Raw genomic sequence first — 25,891 nt, forward strand, 5'->3', positions numbered from 1 at the left:
ACAAGGGGAGAGCGGGGTGACGGGAGTGGGGATGTCAGCACGGGTGGCGGATGGTGCCCTGCTGGAAGGGGAGCCCAGGCTCCCAAATCTGAGTTTGACAGAGAAACTGAAAATCCGCATTTCTTGCGTGAAATGCCTGGTTTTGTTCGGGAGCAGAGAGATCACAAGATAAAAATAGCAGCAGCCTCCTGGTCAAACCAAATGCCTTGAGATTAGCCTGTAGGCAACCTCTGGCCTAGGGCAGGAAAGCGAGGCTAACCCTTTTAAGGAAGTAGGTGGTGGGGGTGACAGCCGGTCAGTCTCATTTTTCCTGGTAGGGCACTGAGACTTCCGGAGAGGCCAACGTGACAAAGAGAAGCCCCTGTGGCCTTTTCACATGGCACCCGTGTCACACTGTCTCCTTCTCCATCTGGTCACGAGTAGTCACTTGACCTCTCCTTACACACCCCCAGCCACGGGGGACTCACTATCTTCCACACCATTTTATTCCATGGCTCGGATGGCTCTAACTTTTAGAATGCCTTCCTCTCTGTGCTGAAATCTCCCTCCCGGTAACTCATCCCCGTTGGCTGAATTCTGCTTTGCGGAGCCACATACAACAAGAAAACTCAGGGAGGAGGTAGGGAAGCAGGCTGGGGGTGGGGGCGGCTGGCAGAATTTCCAAGGTGGCGGTGGTGTCAGGGGGGAACACGGTTTGAAAACACACAATTCAAGTTACCATACTTAAAACCAAAAACTGAAAAATAACTCCTATTTTCCGGGAGACCAGTAAGAGCGTGGTGAGACGTGGCTTATGGGACACCCAGAGGGCAGAGCCACATGGGCCCTCTCAGGGGACGGGTACCAGAGTTCCTAGGATGTACAGGATTTGTATCTTTTGTGGGGTTTTTTGCATCCTTACTGAAAGGAGGTGCAGTGTTTCTCAGGACTGAAGAGCCTGGTTTGATCCCTCCCTCCTGTGCCGGTCACAATTCCTTAAGCTTCTTCTCAACTCCGCTCGTCATGGGGCACGTGTTCCTGCAAAGATCATTGGAGATAAGGTCAAGATTGGGGGAAACTTCAGGGAAAATGTTATTTTATTTATTTTTTTAAAAAATTTTGAAGATTTTATTTATTTATTTGAGAGAAAGAGAGCATGCGTGAGAGAGAGAGAGAGAGCAAGCACATGAGCAGGGGGGAGGGGCAGAGGGAGAGGAAGAAGCTGACCTCCCCACTGAGCAGGGAGCCCGAAGCGGAACTCAGTCCCAGGACCCTGGGATCATGACCTGAGCCCAAGGCAGACGCTTAACTGACTGAGCCACCCAGGCACCCCAGGAAAAACGTTATTTGAAATAACAACTATTATTAATCTTATAACAAAGACTGTATTATCAAGTAAGTTAACATCAGAATAAATTTTTTTTAAATACTTCAAGAACCTTCAAAGATGGCCCTGGTACCGCCTTCTCGTTTTGTCCTTACATGGCCCTTCCTCTGAGTGTGAGGGAGCTCTCTGTGTCTCTTCTTATAAGAACACAAATCCTAAAAGATCAGGGCACCATCCTTAGGACCTCATTTAACTTTACATCCTTATAGGCCCTGTCTCCAAACACAGTCACTTCGGGGGTTCGGGCTTCCACATAAGGATTTGGGGGAGACACAATTTAGTTCAGTTCCTAGCAGCCCTGCTGACCTTGGTGGCCTCACAGAGCGCCCCTCAACTGTGGAGATTATGAGCTCACACTTTTCTGCCCTTACTGGTGTTTTGGCTGACAAGTCTGAGAAGTCCTGGCCTCTCAATGTGTCTCCTCCCAGGGGGTGATGCCCGAGGAGGAGCCAAGTAGAGGGGACAGTTGCCTCCCCTGTGTAGGACATACGTGAGGTAGGCATGTCTCACCACACCCCCCTTTATTACTGGCCCAAATTGAGCCAGGCTAGAGCCAGCCTTAGAGTGTGTAGAAGGCTCTAAACTTGGGAAACTTGAAAGCCAAACCAATGGAAATCTCCCAGCCCAAATCTGGAATTTCTGGCCTATGACACCCGCCCCCCCCCCCCCAGGTTCCAGATAGCGACAGGTCAGCTCATTTTTGTTTGGACCTCCAAATATTACAATTCTTTCAAAACCTTCTATAATCCCAAGAGCATGTGGTGATTTCTACAGTGACAATATGTTCATTTATTCATTAACTCAACAAATATTGAGTCTCTACCATATGCCAGGAACAGCGTTTGGCAAATAGTGGTCCCCAAGGACCTACTTTAATGACTAACTAAAATCCAATGTATTATTAGTAAACCCACCATTGTGTGTGTGTGTGTGTGTGTGTGTGTGTGTGTGTGTGTAAGGCCAGTTCCCTTAAGCAGGCCAAAGGCCTGGCTGTCTTATTTACATCTTTCCTCTGTTGAACAAAGCCATTTCCTCATGGTTTGAGAACGTTCATAAATTCTCACCTTGAGTCCAAATTAACGAAGTACAAGAGTGATGAACTTCAGGCGTCCAAGTTGGTCTGACCTCAGTGGTGATAGGAAGCATCTAAACTTCATTGTCCCAGTCCACCCTCTTCTTCCCCTTTGTCCTAGGCAAGGCACTCGGCCGCGGTGGGGGTGGTGTTCAAACTCAGTGTTCAACAAGGAAGACCCAGCTCTCAGAGTTCAATGAATCTTTCCCTTTTTCCACAATTCACTCAGCTCAGTAGCTTTCAACCCTGATTGCATCTTAGAATCATTTTGGAAACTTCTGAAAACTAAAGATGCCCAAGTCCCAAACCCAGAGCCCATGATTCAGTTGGTCTGGAATATGGCCCAAGCATCAGATTTTTTTTTTCCCCCAAAAGCTTCCTCAGGAATGCTAAGGTGCAACCATTTTGGGGAAGCATTGATAGTCGTTCCCCCAAGATAGTTTCAGGATTCCTCTGAGGACCACAGCTGGGTCATGGGCATAAGTTGATCTTACCAAGTACAAACCTGGTGCCTAGAACTTTGCTAGATGCTGCAAGGAGCGGCCACCTAAGCTCTGAGGCTCGATATGTCATCTCTACAACGGGCTTTATCCTTCACCATGTAGCGCCCGGTGTTGACCTACACAGAGTGAAACGATTCCAATAGTGGGACACGAGGCAGGTGGGCAGGGGCTGTTTTGGGTCAGGGCAGCTTTGGGGGAGCCATCAAAGCACAGTGTCTTCACCCACTTCTCTCTTTATTGCCAGCCCCAAATGGGAGAGAGAATTAAGAGGCATTGCACAGGGCGCCTGGATGGCTAGTGAAGGGTCTGCCTTCAGCTCAGGTCATGATTCCCGGATCCTGGGATCAGGTCCTGCATCAGGCTCGCTGCTCAAAGGGGAGTCTGCTTCTCCCTCTGCCTCTACCTCCCCCACACTCGTGCGCTCTCGCTCGCTCTCTCTCTCTCAAATAAATAAATAAAATCTTCTTTTTTTTAAAGAGGCATTGCACAGATGTTTCCTAAATTAAAGTGGGTAGTAAGAAAGTACTATTGACTAAGCTTCACCTGCAGGCACTGCGGCCATTTTCGGCCATGACACAGTGAATAGCATTTTCTCAAACTGTTGGTGTCTCGATGGCAAAGAGCAGAAACCCAAACTTGCATGAGCAATAAAAACCTCGACTATTTGGGGATGCATCTCTCAACACCCAAGGAGAGACCATGAAACTATGCTCATGGAGGACGGGAACAGGGTGACCCATAACTATGGTCTCTCTCCAGCTTCATCGCCTTGAATCATTTCTTTTCTTCTTCATCTTTCTTTCTCTCTAACCTGGCTTCTCTGTAAAAGGCAGCCAACCAGCACCCCTGAATTTACGCTTCCACGGTTTAAGTAACACAAAAAAACAGACTAGCACCTACAAATGCTAGTTCCAAACGCCGGGCGGGGAGAATCTGATTGGCTCAGCGTGGGTCAGGTGACCACGCCTGGTCCAATCAGCTACATCCAGGGCTGGGATCTCGTGATTGAAATATGGCTGCAGGGGAGGGAGCGGCTGTTGTCAGAGAAAGGAGACACAGGGAGACGCTCCGGTTGGTGTGTTCTGTAGTCACACGCAGGGTGGTTTCGGTGACGGTCTTCAGATGACCTGAGCTAGTTTACTAGTCTCACCAACCATCTAGCCCACTGCAGGGCGGGAAGGCAGGAGGTGAGGGCTCTCCTCTGGTGCCCTGACTTCCCTCCTTGCCCTTCATGCAGCTCTTGGGAGCTCTTGGCACAAACAGTCTCCAACCTAATTACCAGCCGGAATTAATCAAAGGTATTCCCAACTGCATGAGCGATGCTAGCCAGGAATGTCTCCGAGTTGAAATTCTTAAAATACTTTTGTTTATGAGGAAGTTTTACATGTTAACTTTTTCAAAAGCCAGTGAGAGGAGCAGTTCCCACAGACATCTGAGAGCACTTTGGCTGTCTTAATTCGCTCATGATGTTTCATTAATATCAATTTTCTCCCCTCATCCCAGCCTGGCAGGTTCTTTTTACAAGTGTTATATTGTCTCCCAACCTCTTGTTTTTCGTTTTGGTTTAACTTTTTCTTAGAATTCTTTCTCCATTTTCTAAGAAATTCCCCTAAATCTCCATAATGCACACATCTTTTGGCTTTAACAGCTCCATTTTAAAAATGGAGGACATCACAGACTTCTTGGATTTTTTTTCCCCCCACTTGGAAGTTACGAGAGGGAGGTTGGAGGGAAAATAATCTAGAGAAACAGACTTTAATCGTGCTTCTTAAGCCTGCCCTTGGGGTTACTGGAAAGGAAATTCCATCTTCTCCCCCACCCCTCCAAACTCCAAGAGTCTTGAGTGAGCATCGTCTTACTTAGTCTTCTTAATGCCCAGAGACAGAGGGCCAGTGAGGAGCCCTAATCCACAACCACCACTGGCTTGGTCAGCAGAAGCCAGTTGGAGGTCATGTCTGCCTGGCTAGTTTCTTGCCCCTTGACAGTCATTGGTTTCTTTGCTCTAAGATCCGTTCACTGTCATTCCCCTTCTCTGTATTCCCAAGCTCCCTTGCCAACTGGCTTCTGGATCAGCCAACGGAAGGCTCTGGAAGAGTAATGGGGGATGGAAGGAGGAGGAAAGTCAGGGTGTATTTCTTTCTCTCTCCAGTTTCTCCTGTGGTATCTACAGCAGTGCCTCTTTCATGGCTCTGATTCCTGGCAGGAAGCCCAGCCATGGGTCTAGCTCCCTCTGGATAACCTGAATCATGTTTTTGGTTGCTACATACCGTCCTGTTGTCCCTTCAGCCCCAGGAGTGGTAGCAGCTTCCCGATGTGGCCAAAGTCTGAGTTGTATCATCATCCCTTGTTTGGCTTCTCAGATCTTCCCCTGTCTGTGTAATCAGTCCCTTCTATTCAATTCTCTATGTTTGAACCATGTAGGGCATCTGCCCACTCAAACTTCAAGTTCTCTGCCTGCTTATAAAACAATGTTTTGCAAGCTATCTGTTGCAAAGGACTGTTTTTAAATATTTTCAATCCATCATGGATTGACACATAACTGTATAGAACTTGAACCACATGCAATCTACCACGCAAATTCAACAATAATGGAGCCGATCTACACCCCGTTCAATAAGACAAGTCGACCCAGCATGCACTTGAATGTCAGAACAATGTAAAATTGCTATAAAATTTTCAAAAACTATCACCTGTATGGTCATCTCATCACAGATGTCTTGCAAAGAGATTGTGAGCTATGGTTGGAGGATGGACCATACTTTGAGTAGCATTCTTCTGGGATCCTTTTTATTCGCGTGTAGGACCATCCTATGGTTTGGGAAGTCTGGATGCAGCATAGATCATTTTTCCTTCGGGTTATGCACAATTCCCAGACAGAGCTGTATTTCTGATCTAGACCGTGTTTCCCACAACTTTCCAATGCTAAAGACAGAACATACTCAAGATAGCACCGACCAGGGACTGACTTCTTTTTTGGGCAGTTCATTTATTCCACACAATGACCCAGTGATGAGGTTCCATTGTTATCCCCATTTTAGAGAATGGAAAAGTAAACCTCAGAGAGGTTACATAGCTTGACCAGGATCACACAGCTTAACCCTCACCCCAGCACGTCTGACTCGGTGCCCATGGTCTTCGCTACGAGACTGATTTGCCTGATTCATCTTGCGGCCTTGGTACTGAACACAGAGTCTGACACATCGAACGAAAGATTATGAAGGATCAGAATGACTAAGTGAGGTGATGCCTGGTCTGCTCCTTCTCTCACGTGGGATAGGGTTCTCCAAAGACACCCTGCCATTGGAACCCACTCTTTCCCAGCCAAATCGTCCCCATCCGCATTCTCCTTAGAGTAGCCCTTCCAGTCCTCCCAGGGCCCCCTTCTCTGCTTCCTACAGCTCTGACAGCCTGCACCACACTCTCAAATTCATGCTGAATGCCATACAATCCTATTGTCCCCAGACTGTACTTTAGAGCACTTCTTGTCTCCCCACGAGTTTAGAAATTCTTCAAGAACAGAGGCTTTTATAATAACAGAGGCTCCTGGCACAGAGCTAATATTTATTAAGCACTTCTTGGCGCCAGGCATTACTTTAATTAATAATTGTTTTATATTCACAGCAATGCAGGTGAGGTGTTTTTATTATACCCTTTTGAGATATAAGAAAACTGAGATGAAGAGAGCTTAAGAAAGTTTCCCCGAGTCCCACAAGTAGGGGCTGGGATTTGAGCCCTTGAATTGTTGGCCTCCAAAGCCTTTACTCTTAGCCACTGTGTGATTCTTGAATTTTCCAGATACTCCCATCTCTGTGAACTAAGTAGGTCCTCCCAGTGCCTTAGGGAAGGAAGGAAGTGTCGTCATTGAGAGAGCTTTAGAACCAGAAAAACACTCAGGAGGATTTTTTCACTTCTCCATTGTGTACTTGAGGACGTGGAAGCTTAGGGCGGGGTGGCTGGCTCGTGGTCACATGGCAAGCCCGTGTCAGAAACATCAGCGGGTCCCGAGTCCCAGCGTGGAGAGTTCCTGATGCACCAGCTGGATTGCACACATGTGGATACTCTTGACTCCTGAGCTCCCAAGAGTGGCATGCGGTGTTTTCTGGGACCCCTAACAGGCAAACACTGATTCCAAAGAGGGACGCATAAAAGCCACGGATATTGGGAACTGTCCATGAAGGTGAACGATTTCCAGTAAGGAAAGTCAGCTACGCATAGAGATGGGAGCCCTTGCCTGGGAGTCAGAAGACCCGGGCTTGAAACCCAGTTCTGCTGCACGCATTTTGGCAAGTGGCTTAATTCCTCTGAACCTGTTCAAGTGTGTGCTCTCCTGAGGAGCTTGCAATGTCCTCGAGAATGATCTAGCCCGCCAACCACTTAGCCGACGATGAAGTCCTCAACAAGACAGGGGAGGACCTGTGGTGTGGGGTTGCAGAGAGGACTGAGGTCAGCGTGGTCTGGGAGTGGCCAAGAACTGGTTCTCATAGAATGAACTAGAAAGGTGGGGAAAATTTTTTCAGTTAGTTGTTGTCTTTTTCCAATAGCAAAAATGATGCTGACTTACCATGAAATGTTCTAAAAGTCCAGCAAAGAACGAATACCTGTACTCTTACCTTCTGCGCAAGCATCTTTTCCTTCTTGTTACTGGTCACGTTACTGGTTTTATATAGAGGCAGGAGAGCCTGGCGGCAAAGAGTGCAGTTTCGGGGGTTTAACTCCCTATGGCGAGATCCCAGCCCTTGCTTATACAAGCGTGTGACTTTAGTGGGGTCACTTTATCTCCTGTATCCTGCCTCTGATTTAAGCGGGGACAACCATAGTACCTGCCACATAGGGTAGGTGTGAGGAAAACATCTAAAGGGACTTAGAAGAGTACCTGGCACATAGTAAACCCTAGTAGTGCTTCTTTCTGACATTCGATTTAAAGTCTTTTCTGACATGGTTAGAAGTTCTTCACAAACAGGTTTTTCTGAGCTTACACAAGTGCCATTAATGGATGTATCAGCGATCACTTGAGAAGAGCTCAGGAAACCAAAGGGCAGGGCCTCTTGTCGGTGGCACAAGCCACCTTTCCAGAACTTTCCTTTCAGGGTCCACTTCTCTCATGGGGCATCACCATCTCCCGAAACATCCACCCCTCCCTCTGCCTCGGACGCATGGGCGGCTCTGCCCACACCTCTGGGTCCCTTTCCCCAGTTCTGAGAGCTCATCCTTCTCCCCCTGCCTGTTTGGCTGCTGACAGATAGAAGATTCCAGGCCAATCATTTTGTAGAAGGGCCCTCATTCGGATTTGTTTGATGTTCCCTTTTGATTAAATTCAGGTTATGCAATTTTGAGAGGAGATCAGTTTCATTTTCTACATGGGAATATTAAATCCATTTGGAGTTAATATCGGTATGATATATTTTTCTTCACTTATATGAAACACCTCCTTTATCACGTAGCAAATATTTAATTGTATGTATCTTCTCGTTCTGTGACTCAAAAGCCGGTGTCACACTGTTTTAATTACCGTGGTTTTGTTATATGCCCCCAAACGGAGTAGGGAGCAAATTCCCACTTAATGATGCGCCTTTTCTCAAAACCGTCCTGGTTCTTCTCTCCCGTGGCATTTTCCAGGTGCACTCAGGATCATAGGATCAGGGTCCTCGAAAAATACCTTCGTGACTTACATTGTTTTACATTTCTAAATCACGACAGACAAGCTGGACAAGCACTAAACCTTTCCATCCAGGAGCGTTATGTATGCATCAATCAGGCCTTTTACGCCTTGGAAAAGTCTCGTATTCTTCGTGAAGCTCCTGCCCATTTGTTGGGCCGTTTACTATTTTTGAGTCTCTTATGAACAGACTCTTTATATCTCCTGTTCATCGCTTTTTCTGGCTGATTTCAACAACCTGATAGGATAACAGAGTGGTTAAATTCAGCCTCCCTGGAGACTGACTACTCAGGGTCGAATCCTGAGTCATCACTCACCTTGCTTACCATCTAAGGCAGGTCACATGACACTCTGTGCCTCAGTTTCCTCACCTGTGAAATGGGGGAAACCGATGGTTTCTGCCTCACAGGCTGTTCCAAGAATGGACTCATAGAAGGGTGCCGAGCACATGTTCAGTGTGATTTCCTAAACAAGCCCCTTTCTGACCCCAGGGGCCTTTCTCGGCGATACGGTGGTGAGTGAAGGGGAAGTGGCCAGGGGCAGCCCCGGGCAGAAGGCTTTACTTAACAACCTGAGAGCGGCCCTACGGTGGATACAGCCAGGGGTGGGTCTGGAGGGAAGCTTCACCCACCTTCTTCGGAGGCCATGTGGGTCTTGCTCTCAGGCTCTCCCCTGCCCAGTGCTCCCCTAGTCTCATGCCGCGTCCCCACCTGATTCTGGCCCCGAGCCTCCCTCACCTCCGTGTTCACAGGTGGGGTTCTGGCCCTCCTTCCTCATGGCAGTTTCCAGGTGCAGGAGTCCGAGATTCAGCCTATGGCCAGGCCATCCTTGGGACAAGGGCCAGTCATCCTGGGGGAGTACAGGCGTCTGATTTGGAGTTGGCTGGTGTGGGAGCAGACTTTCTAGAGAAGGGGTATTGGCCACACCAGGCATTTCCAGCATCACAGGGGCAGGCATTTGAGATGAGGGCCCGCCCAGCAGAGCCCAACAGTCCACAAGAAGGGATCCAGTGCCTACCCAGGAACGGATACGAGCGGAGAGACGGGAGAGTAGAAGACTAGAGGGGCCTCGAGGCTCCCCCATGCCAGCTCTGCTCTTGTCCTGTATTCTGATACGGAGTGTCATGTGGAATTCCACCAGAAAGAAAGGATTTCAGCGTTCTTTAAAAAAAAAAAAACAAAAAAACCACCAATTACCTTCTCCCTATCCTCTCTGCTAAACTAACTCCCACTTGCCCTTCAAGTTTCCCCCCAAAAATCCTACCCAAACAGGTCCTCACTTTACAGTCTCTCCAAATCGTTGTCCTGGTCTTTTGGAGAAGTCATCACATCTTGTAATCATGTATTTATTTTTGGAGGCAAGTTGTCTATTATCTGTCTTCTTCATCGGACCAGAGTGGCTGAGTCAAACCCTGACTCCATCAGTTCTAAAGGAGTATCACTGGAACATTCCTTAACACCTCCGTACCTCTTTGCCTCCGTGTGCTTATCCGTAAGAGGGGCTAATACACGCTTGTGCCTTGCAGGCTTGTTGCAAAGATACAGAGATCATCAAGGAAGGAGCATATTTATTTATTTATTTATTCGACAGAGCTAGAGACAGCCAGCGAGAGAGGGAACACAAGCAGGGGGAGTGGGAGAGGAAGAAGCAGGCTCATAGTGGAGGAGCCTGATGTGGGGCTCGATCCCACAACACCGGGATCACGCCCTGAGCCGAAGGCAGACGCCCAACTGCTGTGCCACCCAGGCGCCCCAAACGTGGAGCACTTTTAATACAAGTTGAATCTTGTGGCCTCATCATCACCTTCATCACTATGCTCATTTCCAGCCTCAGCTCCGGGACCACGTCCTTCTTGTTCTCTGTTGTATCTTTAGTGCTTAGCACGTAATAAGGCTCGAGAAATGCTTATTAAATGATGGACTGAAAGAAGGAACGAGGGAGGGAATGCTTCTCTGCAAACACACCTCCTCTTCTTTTAAGGAGGCATTTCCTTTGTGCCATTAGGCTGATCTTTCTTATTTTTCAAGTGGAAAAACAAAACTTTTCCCCAGGTGAAAACACTTAAATGTAGCCTGTGAAGGCATCCCGACGTGTCGTGTGTTCTCAAAGATATTTTGCCAGGATACTTTATGGGGAACATTTTGAGGCTGTGAGGAAGTGTAATTTTCCTTGTGAAACGTCTAGGTTTCTTTTCTAGGTCATTTTTCATGTGCTTGTCACTTTCCCAGACTAATTGGTGGGCTCCTTTCCCCGGCTGTCTGCACGGACTCCTGTCCACCTGGCCCATCCACTGCTCAACGCAGCCCACTTGGGTGTTGGGGGAAGCACCCAGGAAGGGAGCCAGGAGATGTGAGTTCTGTAGGGCTTTGGGAAGGTCTCTGCCCTTCCCTGGCCCTCAGTTTTTCTATCTGGAATACGAGAAGGTTGAACTCTATTAGCAAACATAAGAGAGTTCCAAGCTCTAAGGGAAGCCACCGACTTGGTGTTGGGCAAATGCCAATTCTGGAAAGATCTTTCAGCTTTGCACACTCAACATTTTCTGCTTCCACCATTGACAGGGCGCACAGGCCCATAGTACCAAGCCTCCAAGTGCAAAACTAGTAAGACAGCTCTGCTTATGGGGTGAATGCACAACCCAGGGCCTTAAATCCATGCACAGAGTTTAATCAGGGGTCCTGGTTGCGGCACTGAGGGGGAAACAGAGACATGCAATTCAGTTCTTTGGCGCTGAAGGGTGGATGGCCAGCCCCTCCGAGTGGGAGGAGGGCCGGCCTTCAATAAAGGTGCCAGGCTCCCACTTTGCCAGAGAAACCTGGGGGAATGGCCAAGAAATGAATTTGTTGGTCCCAAGGACCCTCCAGGAGAACCTGGGATGACCTGTCTGTCGGAAGGGCAGGCAGCCCTGAAATAATGCCCTTGAACTCACTGCGAGAGGAAGAGATTCCACACGCTCCGGGTCAACCAGCAAAGGCGGGCCATTTCTTGGCAGGAAGCAACAATCTCAGGTATGACATCAAGGAGTGCCACTCATAAGGTCTCCTTACCCAGCCTTCAAGGATTTCCTTCAAGTTTCTTAGAGACATGGCCAAAAGGGTTAAGCCAAACAGTGACAGTAGAAAGCGTACAGTCTTGCCGGCCAGCATGGCCTGGGTCCAAATCCCAGCTCCATCCCACTTCATGTCCTCTCTGAAGCCACAGGGAGGAGAACAGGGAGCCATTCTCTTCCCTGAAGAATTGCGGCAAGGATCAAACTCAATCTTAATGTAAAATGCCCGGCCCCATAATGGGAATCCTGGTCATTTGTAAACGCCAGCAAGACATGTGAACCCTAACAAGGAAAATGCATAAAAGGAATTTGCCTTCCACCCCTGGCATCCTGGGAGAAGGAGACAATCCCAGGCAAGAATGATGTTGTGCGTGTGGTGGGCTGACTCCAGATACGTTCTGCTCTCGAGCGCCCAACATCCATTTTCCCCTTCTTCTGTCCTCTTTTGGGATATTCTCTCTCCTCCACCGTGTGGGTCTGTAGCCCAGGTTGTTCACGTGGACCCTCCGTCTCCCAGGACGCAAAAATTTGAGTCAAAAACATGGCAAGGGCAGTACCCCCACACGACTGTTCCATTTCAGTATGCTGAGCTCCAGCGCCCCCTTTTCCTGAACAACTTCTGCCGCCCCCCCCCAACCCAGTGACCACTTCCCTACAGCTTTCCAATCAATTTCTTTGCTGCCCTGGTCTGTCACCATTGCTTGTGACCCAGCAATGCAGCAGCCAAGGGGGGGGGGGGGGTGATAGTTCACCAAAGAAAGAGAGAAGCTCGGGAGATAAGGGGAGAGTCCTACCCTCCTGATTAGCTTCTCCCTGGTGTGGCTGGAGAACTCCAGGAGACACAGGTCACCTTCGTGCTTTATGTTAGGTGTCTGTCCCTTAAATAGGATGTCCTTCTGCATGGTCCCTGCTACATGAAGCTGTTCCCATGGCCTATGAACGTTTGAATCTACGGTTCTTGGTGCAAAGTGGCATTATTGATATTAGGCAATTGACATATAGAACACAGAGCAGGGAAGTTCTAGTCCAGCCAAAGCTAGCCATAGAGAAGCATGAGAAACCATTTATGGAAAGCCTGAGAAGATCCTACAAGTCGTAAAGGAGACTTTCTGCTCAGACTACTAAACCTTTACTCAACCTGTGAGAAACAAAAGAGAACTTAGAATGCATTTAGTCCAGAATCACAAATGCCTAGCTGTCAGGGTGCTTAACCCACACTCATGGCAGACATTACTAATCAATTGCAGCACTCCCTCCCTCTGAGCCCTGCCATGGTTTCAGAATCCTTCCCCATGCAAGGCTCCACGCAGTGCCTACTGATTGAGTTAAATTAACACAAAACCTGTTTACCTTCATTGATGGTGCCCAAACTCCCCATTTGACAAATAGAGAGACTAAGAGAAAGGACATATTCCAAAGTCATTGAACACATGAGTAGTAGATGGCAAGACCCACGTTCCCTGGATCCCAGTCCCCCGGCACTTCCCATCACCCCACCAGCGCTCTGGAGTGGCTGCCTCCTTGGAAAGCGTTCTCTGCCCTTACACTTCTGCTCACTCCATCCAACCAAGCCCTCAAGATTGTAGTGTTTATTTTAGCGAATGCACAAATCTGGTCTCTAAAGGATGAGCATTAATAAAATATGCACTCTAACTCGATGTAACAAGGAAAATATAGAATACATTTTCCATTCCCATTGATCCTCAGGCCACTGGCAATCCACCAACAATTGATTTAGCCATTTGATTAGTTTTGGGGGAAAACATTATATTTTAATGGGGTATATATAATTCTAAGTTACTGCTTTGAAGTTGAACCAAATATTAAAATTACCTCTTTTATGGATGCTGTGCAGCTATGAAGATTTATAATTGCAGCCTGGGCTTTTGTAAGGGATTTGAACCGAAGGGGTGATTTCTGCAAAGCTGATTGCGGGGGGCTGGTGACAGCCAGGCTAGCCAGCCCTTTGACGAGCAAAAGCACACAGACAGCAGGGCTGATAATCACACCTTGTGTTTGACCCACGTTTCCCAGTGATAGAGCTCAATGGGAACCTTTCTGGGATGCTTCCCTTCCAAACAGCTCCCAAATCCGTCACTTCTCTCCGTGTCCTCTGTGAGCTCCTGAGTCCAAGACACCACCAATTACAGGGACATCTGCATTCTTTTGTTTTTTACGCAGCTATCCTTCCTGACCCAGGGCCCTCCATTGTCCCCATAGCAACTAGAGAGACTCATTTAGCAATGCAAATCAGATCAGGTCATACCATGGTCAGGCCATTGCTTAAAATCCACCCATGGCCTCCCATTACCTAGTGTGGTCTTGGCAAATTATGGCCTGGGGTCAACTCTGGCCCTGCTCCCGGTTCTTGTCAATAAAGTTTTATTGGAACACAGCCTCCTCCATTTGTTTGCATATGGGCTATGGCTGCTTTTGTAGTCCAGTAAGTATAACCATAGTCAAGTATGCACAACAGAGAGCTTATGGCCTGGAGGTCTAAATTATTTACTATATGGCCTTTGACACAAAAAGCTTGCTGACCTCTGACCTAGAGAACAAAATGTAAATTTTCTTTCCTAGGCCCACCAGGCCTTCTGTGATCTGGCCCTGCCTACCCCTGGACCCTCCTTTGGCATCACTCTCTCCTCTGCTCAGTCCCATGATTAGCCCCCCTGTTCTTCCAATACCCAATGCTTGTTGCTGCCTCAGGGCCTTTGCCCTTGCTGTTCACCTGATGATCATTCACCTGGTTGTCACATGATTGACTCCTTCCCCCAACTCGGGTCTTCATGAAAACATCATATCCTCTGAGTGGCCTTCCTGGTCCATTAGTGATGCCCCCCCCAATCACTCTTCTACTCATTGCTGTCTTTAATTTTCTTCAGAGTGAAGGTGAGTCTAGAATTAGTCTTCCAGCCCAGACGACTTTGAGTGTGAAAAGGGGGTGCTTTCGTCATTGTGCTGGGACAGTTGATGTAATCGGGGGACGTGTGGTCACTTGATCCATGACACCCCTTTATATATATCTGTTCTTTGTCTCTCTCCGCCACGCAGAGGAGACCCCCTGAGAGCAAGGGTGGGCCTAGGGCCTGGAAGGGTTCTGGGGAGTTTGTGTAGAGACGCTCTCGTACACCTCACAGCAGCCATGCCGGGAAGGTGCTGCGGCCGTCCCACGTCACCACCCAGCGACTGGAACCAAGCTCGGCAGCAGAAAGGCGTCACGGGGCCAGCGTCCTCACTCAAGCACTCCCCGGCCTCGTGTCCACGCATTACCTCGAGTGGCCCCTGCGCGTCGGTACTCAGGGTCAGTGGCTCACAGGAGCTCCATTTTACAGATGAGACAACTGAGGCTGAACATGGTGAAGAGCCTTTCCTCAAGGGGCCTGAGCCGAGTCAGACAAGGACTCCATCTGCTCTCACTTGCCCGCGGGCTCTCTGACCTTTCAGGTGTCTGCCTTCCGCCCTGACTGTCCATGGTCCTTATTGGCATCAGCGACCTTCTAGAGAGAGGACGACGAGCCTTTACAACAACCTGAGGAGAGCAAGGCTGGAGCCACCGGGAGCCAGACGCAGGCCCGCTTCGGTCCGCCCTGCCCAGGGCCCAGCTCCCAGGCCCATCCTGATTTCCGGCAGAAGCTTGGACCTGCCAGGCCCGCGGTGGGCGCCTCTCCCCAGCTGGACTGTCGGCTCCGCAGGGGCAAGGACCAGGGAGTCCCGGGGCTCGAGCGCCTCCCACAGCCCTGGCATCATAGTTGTTAGGGACGGGAGGCTACTGCTGATGACGGAAGCCAGTGTGCGTCTCCGCCACGGAACACACGCACCGCCGTGGTCCCACGTGACGCACACAACCTTGAGAGAAAGGTGCTTCTCTTTCCCTGATCACCGTCCTTCCAGACGCCGGGAGCTGACCCTGCAACTGACCTCCACTGCCACCCTTGGCCCAGGAACCAGGTTCGGTACCCTGCTCGGCCTCCGCATGTCCTCTCAGCCTCTGGACGTCACGACTTCCGGCCTCCCCGCGCCTCTTCCAGAGACACCTGCTGCACCCCCCACCCGCCCCGCTCCACCCCCGCGCCTGCCTCCGCAGCCCGGCCCTAACAGGACGGCTTTCATCCTCACTCGGATACATATTGTATTGGCTGAGAAACATCAAAGGGGCCGTGTCCTTACATATTCTATTTCTGAGATGAGAAAAGCAGCCCCTTGCTTTATTAACGTGGCAAATGTTGACTCTTGTAATGAAAAATGCACAAACGCTGGGCAATTTTTGATGAATAGGTAATAAAGAGGAGGGCCCCGAATGGAGAGAATTAATTTCTCTTCGGGGTCTCCATCGGGAGGACGTGGAGTCCCTGTGTGAGGCCACCCTGCCCTCCAAACAGGTCCACGTGGGCACTGAGACCCTCCTGGACGCCCAGATGTGGGCCCAGGCCCAGGACACTAGGCATGACTACTAAGGGGGTTCCAGCAATGCCCTCTTGACTCCAGAGCAGTGATATTTATTAATAATTGCGGTAGTCAAGTCATAAACATCTCAGAAACCAACTCTTAGCCCGTGTTCAGCTCTTACGGCCATCATCCCAGAGGAGCCTACGAGAGGGTACAACTATTCTCACTTCCCGTGAGGGGAAACTGAGGTCAGAATGACTTTAACAAGCTGCCCCGGGACAAACCACGAGATTTCGAGCCTGGAACCCAGCCCTAGGAAGGCCCACTGCAGAGAAGTTTGCAAGTGCAAGATGTCCTTTAGCTACGCAAGTGTTGTGATGGAGGGAAGGAATTGTGATGGTCTTTCTGTCTTATCTCCAGGCCTAACATAGTCCTCGGCACCCAGCACCCATCAGTACATGCTTGTTGACCCCAGAAGATTGTTCTTGCCCAACTGACTGAACTCACCTCTCCTGGCTCGTGCCTACTCCGGGGTATGGGTTTGGCAGCTCAGTGGTGTCAGGGCTGTAGGTCAGCTTCTATGTGATTCTCTTGGTCTTTTCCTCATGGCTGCAAGTTGGCTGCAGCAGCCCCAACCATCACACCTTCACACTACAGTATCCAAAGCAACTTGCAAGGGTGAGAGAATGTGAGAGAGGTAATGGTTGGGATGTTCTTCTCTTTTAGTAAGATGACAAAAAAAACTTTCCTAAAAGCCTCCCAGGGGACATTTAGATGTAAGTATGTATACAACTTTTTCACATTTGATAATTACAACTTGAAGAAAGGTAAAGGGGAGGGCACTATAGAGCAAGGAACCCACAGTGCCTGCCCCAAAATCTCAACAAGTGAGAGCAACCTCTGTGGATTGCTGAGCCCCCCCTCCCCAACCCAGTTCAATGCCTCGGCTCCCAGAAAGACTGACCTGGCCACCCGAAGGCAGAGATCAGCTCCCGCACCTACCCAGTGGGACGGTGTTTGAAGTAGAAATCAAAATAACCTAAGGAAAATGGAGAAAGGTATTTTCTCTGCCTACCCAGCAATCATTTGTGTTTTGGAAAGCCAAGCAGGACTCCCAGGGGAGAATGGATAACCAGCAAATGAGAGAGGGAGAGGCAGGATGATGAGACTCGGAGATTTAGGAAGGGATGGGACAAGCTTCAGAATGCGCCTGCTGGGGTGATAGTGATGACGATGATCGGATTAATAATTACTATTTGTCGGGCATCTACTGACTATGTCCCCTGTCCGGCACTTCACAAAGCACATTTTCTCATTGAAATATTACAGTAACCTGTGATGTGAATGGTATTAACCCATTTTATAGATGAGGAGACTGAGTCTCACAGGGCTTAAATTGCCAAGGTCACAGAGCTCGTGAGAGACAAAGCCACAATGAGTCCACTGATGCGTGGGTCTCGGAAACCAGGTAGGAGGGGAACAGGGACAGGTGGGGCCAATGGTCTTCAGCCTCAGCCGACCCCACAGCCAGGCTGTCCCCGCAGTCCTCCAAACCTCCCCCTAAGCCTCTCTTCTGTTTCCAAGACCTGAGCCCCTGGGGTTCCCAGGCCCCCCAGCTGCAGGGGCCCTTCCCGCCCCTTTGGAGGGATACCATACACAGGGCTGACTCAGATTTGCACTAGGGATTAAGGGTGGAACTTGGGCCTTAGACTAGATCAGAGTTTCCCTGGTAGCATGAGTGCGGTAGAGTGATAGGGTTCAAACAGTGGTTGTAGTCATGACATCACCCCACATCTGTTGCCAAATCCTAGCCTTCCGGCAGCTGCCATGGCTCCAGAGATGGGCCCTGCCTCCAGCCCCACAGGCCTCCTCTATGTGGCTGGCCTATCCCCAGAGCCAGGCACACTCTGCCTGCACACCCTCAGCCCTGGATCCCTCTCCTGGACCTGTTCCTCTCACTGTGGCCTGGGTGCAGACAACCCTCTGGGGCCAAGCCCTACCACTCTATAGCTTCTCTCTCATCCTGCTTCACCTTTTGGTTTGGGCACATGCTGCCAGCTTACTTGATAAAGTTTAGATAGAGCCTCGTCTATTCTGGCGCTGACTCCCTACATCCCATAGGAAGGAGACTTTCCCAGAGTTCCCAGAAGGAGACCAACCCATGTATGGTTGTGCAGGATGTGCACTGCACAAAGGCTTCCAGCTGGGGGCATGAGCAAAGCTAAACTCAGCCCACATGCTGCACACCAAACCATGTGACCTCGCATGGGGCTGTATCTGCTCAGAGGAAGGGGCAGCTTCTCTTCACACAGGAACCATCAGTAAGCCAAGCCACATCCTAGCTACACGGGAGGAGGCAACTTTCTATACTACTCACAAAGGTGTTATATATTGGGGCGCCTGGGTGGCACAGCGGTTGGGCGTCTGCCTTCGGCTCAGGGCGTGATCCCGGCGTTGTGGGATCGAGCCCCACATCAGGCTCTTCCGCCATGAGCCTGCTTCTTCCTCTCCCACTCCCCCTGCTTGTGTTCCCTCTCTCGCTGGCTGTCTCTATCTCTGTCGAATAAATAAATAAAAAAAAATCTTTAAAAAAAAAAAACAACAAAAAAAAAAACAAAGGTGTTATATAAGCCAGCATGAGCCGAGTCACTATGGTGTTAGAAGACTCCGTTTCAAGTCTCGGTTTGTATAAGCTTTGAGACCTAGGAAAAGAGGCATTACCTTTCTGACCTGCCTCAGTTTCTTGAAAGTCATTCCAATCATCACAACAGGAGGAGGGGGGCTACGGAGTGGGGCCCTTGGCCTTCAACAGGCAAAGGAGAAAACAACGCCCAGTCCTCTCTGATTTCAAAGGTAAAAGCAGACACCGCAGCCTAATTATTTCCCTGACCTGAGAATGATATTTGATGTAGACCCGCTTTCGGACAACACAGACCTGAGAGCAGAGAGGGAAAGCGACTTATTTCCCAGGAACACTTGAAAATGTCTGCGGCATCCCTGATGCTGTTGCTGATGGAGATAATTCGAGAGCGTTCTTTATTCATTATCTGGGGGGTTTTTGGACTCTGAACTCGGAGGTTTGATTTCCCTCCTTTCCCCCCCCCTTCTCCCGAATATTTGTTACAGTTGCATTTTTCAAACCATTTACTGTCGAGAGGGTAAGTGGAGTGACACAGCTCATAATGGGCAAATAAATGGGAACGAAGCTCGTCAGCGCGAGTGGAATGAATTACTGTCGCCAGCAAGATGCGGTGATGGAGAGCAGCTGCCGACGCTGGGGGCGGGGGGCTCAAGCAGGTACGGTGCTGGAGTGGCCGGAATAACACTTACTATGATTTATCAAAGAGCACTTGAAAGCCCCTCGGAGGCTTTAAATAGGCATGAAAAGAGGCTCCGTGGCACTTGGGCCCTGGCAGAACAGAGTGATTAGCGGGCTCCAACACCTGACCCCGTGTGCGGCTTCCGGACCGGAGAAGCCGGAGATCTTCAAAGGCACTCGAGAAGGATGGCCAAGTGGGGGCAGTTCCAGGCGAGGGGACCTGCAGCCAGGTCCCAAAGAGGGAGGCGGGGGGACTTCCTAGGATGATGAGGTGAGCAAGCGGGAGGCTTCAGGAACTCATGGGGTGGCACAGAGGCTGCACGCTTTTCGGGGACCTGGGGTCTGGCAAAACGGGGGGCAGCCCATGAGAGTGAGGGTTCTTGGTCAAGGTTGTCCCCAAAGTGTGCATCAGAACTCTAAGCCTGTGGTCTGCCCACTGGTAATGCTTGGAGCCACCCAGAAAATTCTCCATGCCCCACTTTTGCTTCTCCCCTATTTGCTTGGTATGGTGCCTACAATGTCCCCATTAACGATGATTCCTTTAGGAGATGCAGTACCCTATTTGAGCAGGCTTTCCCATGTACAAATTCCTTTGAGAGACAGCACAGCCAAGATGTCCCATATGAATAAATCCTAGGAGGTGTTCGGGCTAAGTTGCAATTTCCCTCCTTTCCCATAGCTTGACACCCCCGCCCCCCCCACCCCCGCTACCAGTGCAGGATTTCTCAGCCTTGGCTCTAATGACGTTTTTGGACTGGATAATGCTTGCTGGGAAGAAGGGAGAAGCTTCCAAGTTTCAGCATCCCTCGTCTCTACCAACTAGATGCCCGGAGCACCCATTCCGTAAGTCAGGACCGTCAGAAATGTTTCCAGACATTGCTGCGCAGCGACCGCCAGGCCCGCCCCGGGTTGGACAGCCCCTGCTCTAGTGTGACACCTCACAGATGGTGCTGGAATGATCTCTTGTGGATCTGCTTCCTTGCTTTGAATTTAAAACAATTTTTTTAAATTGATGTTTTTCATGAAAAGAAATCAATGTTAATTGAATTTAACAGAAAGAAAGGAAGTGAACCTGAAGCACTCGCTGAGCTTCCAGCTACATGTTTATTTACGACAAGACCTATTTAAAGTGAAGGAACCAAAGATTACGAAAAACTGAAGAGTTTGGAGTTAGTCGGTTGGGTAAGCCCCACACTTCAGCTTTACCGCTGTGTGCCGCTCCTTCCTCTCAAGTCTCCACCCATTTACTTGTTCAGGCTTGAATCACGTCCTCCAAAGCTCACATGTTGAAACCCTCAGCCCAAGTACCCCAGAATGTGAGGTTATTTGGAAATAAAGTCTTCCCAAAAGAAATCTAGGTCAAGTTGAAGTCAGCAGAGTGGGCCCTAACCCGTAGGACTGGTGTCCTTATGAAAAGGGGGAAATCCGGACATAGAGACAGGTGCACACACAGGGACAGCACCGTGTGAAGATGAAGGGGGAGATCGGGGACACCGGGGGCTGCTGGCAAACCACTAGACGCCTCTGGGGGGCACCAACCCCCCAACACCTAGATCGCAAGCTTCCAGCTTGCAGAGCTGTGAGACAAGACATTTCTGTTGTTCGAGCCCCCCAGCCGGGGGTCCTTTTTAGAGCGGCCCTAGCACGCGCATCTAACACTCATCTTTTTCCTGTAGTTATCATCAGCTTTATAGTTCGAGTCAACAACATGCATACGCTCTTCTGTGTCCTAATCCCTGAGCTCTTCAGTCTGAGCTTCGGTATCGAAATGGGATAAATGGGTCCCCTCCATCACCTCTCATTTCAGAATTCTTCTTTACTTTGGTTCATCCCTGAGTTGGCTAGATTCCATTAAGCATTAAGCATTTGTTTCTTCCTCCCTGCCTCCCTTCCTTCCTTCCTTCCTTTCTTTCTTTCTCTCTTTCCTTCTTTCTTTCATCCCTCCCTCCCTTCTCTCTGTCTCTGTCTCTCTCTCTCTTTCCCAAGAAGGATCCCAGGTCCTACATCACTAAGTTCTTGGATACTTAAGAGTACATGTTGTCTGTATACTTGAGTGCTAGTTTGGCTGGACATCTGTTTGAGGGTCTTATTTTTTCCTACGAGAGCATCATAAACGTTATTGCTTTATGAACTGCAAATTGCTAAGGAGAAGTTTGGGGTGCACCCAGCTATTTCCCCCCCGGACTTGAGCCCCGTCCCCCAGTACCCTCCACACCAGATGATGACATGTGTACGTTGGACCGTGGTCTTCCATGTTTATCATCCCCCACCACTTTGATATTTATACTTTGTATTCTCTTCCCTTTCGGTGTCACAGTGTTCTCCGACCTGTTTGCTCACCACCTCCCTGGCTGAATTTTTCCCCTGGGCATGTTTGTGGTGGTCGGTTTCAGCAGTGCATTCGACTCTGTAAAGTTTCTGCCTTCTCTCCGTTTCTTGCCTGAGCTTTGCTAGTTTGCTTTTTCATCAAGACTCTGATTTCCTTTTTGTAGAAAGACCATATTGCAAACAAATCCTTTGAGTCTCCGGAAGCCCATCTCTTCAACTCTCCCTCTGTTGCACTGGGTGATTCTCCTCGAGGTGTACGCTCGTCAGCAGCTTTTGCTTGGATTTCTTTCCCTCCGCCCGATTTTTATTTTTATACCTCATTTGTATATCCGTTCATCCATCAATGGACACTTGGGTTGCTTTTACCTTCGGCTCTTGTGAACTGCTCTCAACATGCAAATACACATTTCTCATTGAGACCCTGCTTTCGATTCTTTTGTGTATCTCCCCAGAAGTGAAACTGCTGAGTCTTACGGTAATTCCAGGTTTAATTTTTTTTTAGAAAACACTAGACTGTTCTCCACAGCAGCTGTACCGTTTTATATGCCCACCAACCGTGTCCAAGGGTTCCACGTTCTCCACATCCTTGCCAATACTTATTTCCTGGGTTTTTGTTTGCTTGGGTTTGGGTTTTTTTTTTTTTTAAGATTTTGTTTATTTATTTGAGAGAAAGAGAGAGAAAGCACCAACAGTGGGAGGAGGAGCAGAGGGAGAGGCAAAGCAGACTCCTCGCTGAGCAGAGAGCCCGATGTGAGGCAGGACTCGATCCCAGGACCCTGGGATCATGCCCTGAGCCAAGGCAGACGCTTCACCAACTGAGCCACCCAGGCGCCCTCCAAATTATTCTTCTTTGCTACACAGAAAAGGAATAGCAAGACACATTTCCCGTCGTCAGAAGGAACTAACAGGACCCCCCTTGCCCACCCTGTCCCCTTACTGCCCTGTCCCAGGATCCTACCTGGCCTGGAAAAATATGACCGAGATGTCATCAGGGCTCTCTCTGGTGATAGGAACATAGATCTCCACTTTCTACTTTTTTTTCTGTTTTATAAGCTTTGAAAAGTGAGCATAATTGTTTTATAATCATAGCGATATGGTACAATAATGATGACATTTTAAATGAGCACAGACTTCTAGCTAAAAATAAAGTCATTTTTCTCTACTCGTCTCCAGTAAAAGCTGCATCAAACAACCACAATTAGGTCAAAATAGAGAAAAACTTGGATTTCAATGGAGCAAGACGTGTCTACATCCCCAGACCATCTCTCTTTATCTGGAACAAAGCTCTGCAGGTGAAGAGAGCTGACGCAGCTGTCATCATACTTCAGGGGGGGATCTGCTTTCTCTGAAAAGAAGGTTCACCCCCTCTTAAAAAGACAGGAAATTCTGACCCCTGCTACGACATGGATGGACTTTGAGGACACTACGCTGAGTGAAATAAGCCAGCACAAGACACAAATACTATATAATCCCATGGATATGAGGTTCCTAGAATAGTCAAATTCATAGGGACAGAAAGTGGAACAGCAGGTGCTAGGGGCTGGGGGAGCAGGGAATGGGGCGTTATTATTTAATGGGGACAGATTGTCAGTTTTGCAAGAGGAAAGATGTTCTATGAATGGAAGGTGGTGATGGATGCTTACCAGTAAGAATGTACTTAATACCACTGAACTGTACACTTAGAAGTGATTGAGATGGTACATTTCATGTTATGTAGATTTCACCACAGTTGCAAAATATAATAATAAAAGAAGAAAAACTAAATCAAGAATCAGAGAGAAAACTGAAGCCCAGGCAAAAGACATAGGGCATTGCCGGGAGGCTGGTACCCCACCCCCCAAGGAAAGCATATACATCTAGTCAGTGTTTGGTCCCAGGGTGGCTGCAGGAGAAGGGTCCAACCGTCTCTGCCTTCTTGGGGGCTCTCCATGCAGCTGCAGGGTCCAGATCAATGACCTTGGAGTCATCAGGAGATAAAATCAGACAGAATATGATCACGGGGCCTCAAGGCAGAGGGTAGAGTAGGGGAGCAGGGTTTTTTCTAAAGATTTATTTATTTTTTTATTTGAGGGAGAGGCAAAGGGAAAGAGAGAGAAGGAGCCTCCACTAAGCACAGAGCCCTACTCGAGGCTCGATCCCAAGACCCTGAGATCACGACCTGAGCCAAAATCAAGAGTCAAACGCTTCACCAACTGAGTTGCCCAGGCGCCCCGGGGAGGCAGTTTTTCCGAGATTAAATGCCCTGTGACAAGAATTCAGGCTGGCAATGGAAGAAAGAAGAGGGATAATTCAAATCAACTGTTCAGTGTCATTTTCCAAGGGCTCACTAGGCTCTCTGTGGTCCATGGCAAGGGTCACGGGTGAGATTCATAATCACCCACGCCTGGTTGGGGGGCAACCGCACTCTCAGCAGGGGCCAGTGTTGCTTCCTGCTGCAACCAGAATTGCCTCGTATGTTTATCATCCATGCTCTAATTTACTCATTCATCTATAAGCGATCCATTCATTCATGAAGATAGAGGATGAGGGAGAGCCCTTAACCATGAGCAGACCTTGTGCGAGGTCTGGGAAGCAGGGCAGACACAGCCCCTGCCCTGTAGGAGCTAACACTCTAATGGGAGATATAGACATTTGTCAGGTAATCACTTGAAGGAATGTAAGTTGCAACCGTGACCAGCGTTGCGCAGGAAGAGTCACACGGCACAGGGTGAACCCATGAGTGGAAGGGATAGTCTGCTCAGGCTACAGGGAAGACTTCCCTGATGAAGCTTGAGCCAAGACCTGAAGGATGAGCAGGGAAAGAGACCTTCTAGCAGTAGGACAAGCATGTGCAAAGGCCCTGAGGTGAGAGGGAACATGTAAGAACAAGGAAATGCAAGACATACGCATGGCAGCTGGGCACTGAGAGTGAGAGCCAGGGGTATGCAAGCTGAAAAGCCTCCCAAGGAAGCTGTATTTTCATAGGGGACATTGCCTCTAGCCAAATTCCTCCTTAATGATGGTGTAAGGCACCCTGGCAATACTTGGAGAAAGAGAGGTGATATGTAAGGGTATCCAAGTAGGACAAATAGCACCAGTAGAGGACTGGTAGTGGCAATGAACATGGTGTAGCCAAAAAACCCAGCTGCTTAGAGTGGAAAATCTAGCAAAGCATTTTGATGGGGCCCTCTCCTGTGCCCCAATTGCCTTGCTTGCCCTCTAGGGGCTCGCCAACCATCTTCCCGACCCCCAAGGGAGGCCTGAGAGGGGCTCCAAGGTTCTGGAACCTGGAGCTCAGCTCACCTCTCACGTAATTGCAAACACACTAGCTGACCTGAGCTTCCTCTTTCCCCGTCACCACGGCCTGACTCAAGATGCCTCGGTCCTCAGTCCACCTGCCCTGGCTGAAAAGCTGTCCTTCTGTCCAACGCCAGATACTTTTGGTCTTCATCAATTTTGAGATGCACTTTTTTTCCTCACTTTTTAAAAAAAGATTTTATTGATTTATTTGACAGCAAGAGGGCACCGAGTGGGTAGGGACAGAGGGAGAGAGAGAAACAGACTCCCTGTTGAGCAGGGACCCCCGATGTGAGGCTCCATCCCAGGACCCCGAGACCGTGACCTGAGCCAAAGGCAGCCACTTCACCGACTGAGCCACCGAAGCGCCCCCTTTTTCTCACATTTTAACACCATTAAAATCGGAAGCAATGTTGGCCAGGAGGAATCGTGACATCACCGGTGTGCCCTGCACATGGGTGTCAAAATTTGCACAAGGGGTTCATTTCTCAGAAGGAAAATTCTAAAGACAGTAGTGCAGTATTCTTTTAAGAAAACACCGACATCAATGCCTCGGAGCTCAGAAAATTTGTTCCCTGAATATGAAGATGGTTAAGGAATATCTTCACCAATTTATTTCACTTACGTTTTCCTTTTTATGTGTACAGATGAATGATCTCTGATAAAAATCTATGTTTATGTAAGTGTGAAAAAGCACTCTCATTACGTACGAAATACAAATTCTAAGTGATTCAAGGAGCATTATAATACTTTAGTTGGCAATGACTTTTTACTTTCTTAGTATATAAAATAACGATGCATTTTACAATGGACAGAGCCAATGAAATTCAATAAAACGCACTCATAAATGTTAACACTGTTTTTCACCTCCCCCCACCCCACCGTACACACAGGATAGGCTTGGCTCATTCTTACGCATCTAGCTAGAGCTGAATA

At 48.9% G+C, this 25,891-nt stretch overlaps 1 long non-coding RNA gene across 3 annotated transcripts; it reads left to right on the forward strand.

Annotated features, from left to right (window-relative positions):
- The first annotated feature begins 19,448 nt into the window (after positions 1-19,448).
- Positions 19,449-22,856, forward strand: LOC148108219 (uncharacterized). 3 transcript variants are annotated; one of them, XR_015720844.1, is made up of 4 exons: positions 19,449-19,622; positions 20,031-20,194; positions 20,407-20,533; positions 21,844-22,856. It is a non-coding gene; the product is annotated as an uncharacterized LOC148108219 (long non-coding RNA). The 3 variants fall into 3 exon arrangements; XR_015720842.1 differs by having other exon boundaries at positions 20,407-22,856; XR_015720843.1 differs by having other exon boundaries at positions 20,066-20,194; positions 20,407-22,856.
- The last annotated feature ends 3,035 nt before the right edge of the window (positions 22,857-25,891 follow it).

The sequence above is a fragment of the Ursus americanus genome, chromosome 21 (assembly GCF_024610735.1).
Source record: "Ursus americanus isolate L20-20 chromosome 21, mUrsAme1.1.p, whole genome shotgun sequence".
Lineage (NCBI taxonomy): Eukaryota > Metazoa > Chordata > Mammalia > Carnivora > Ursidae > Ursus > Ursus americanus.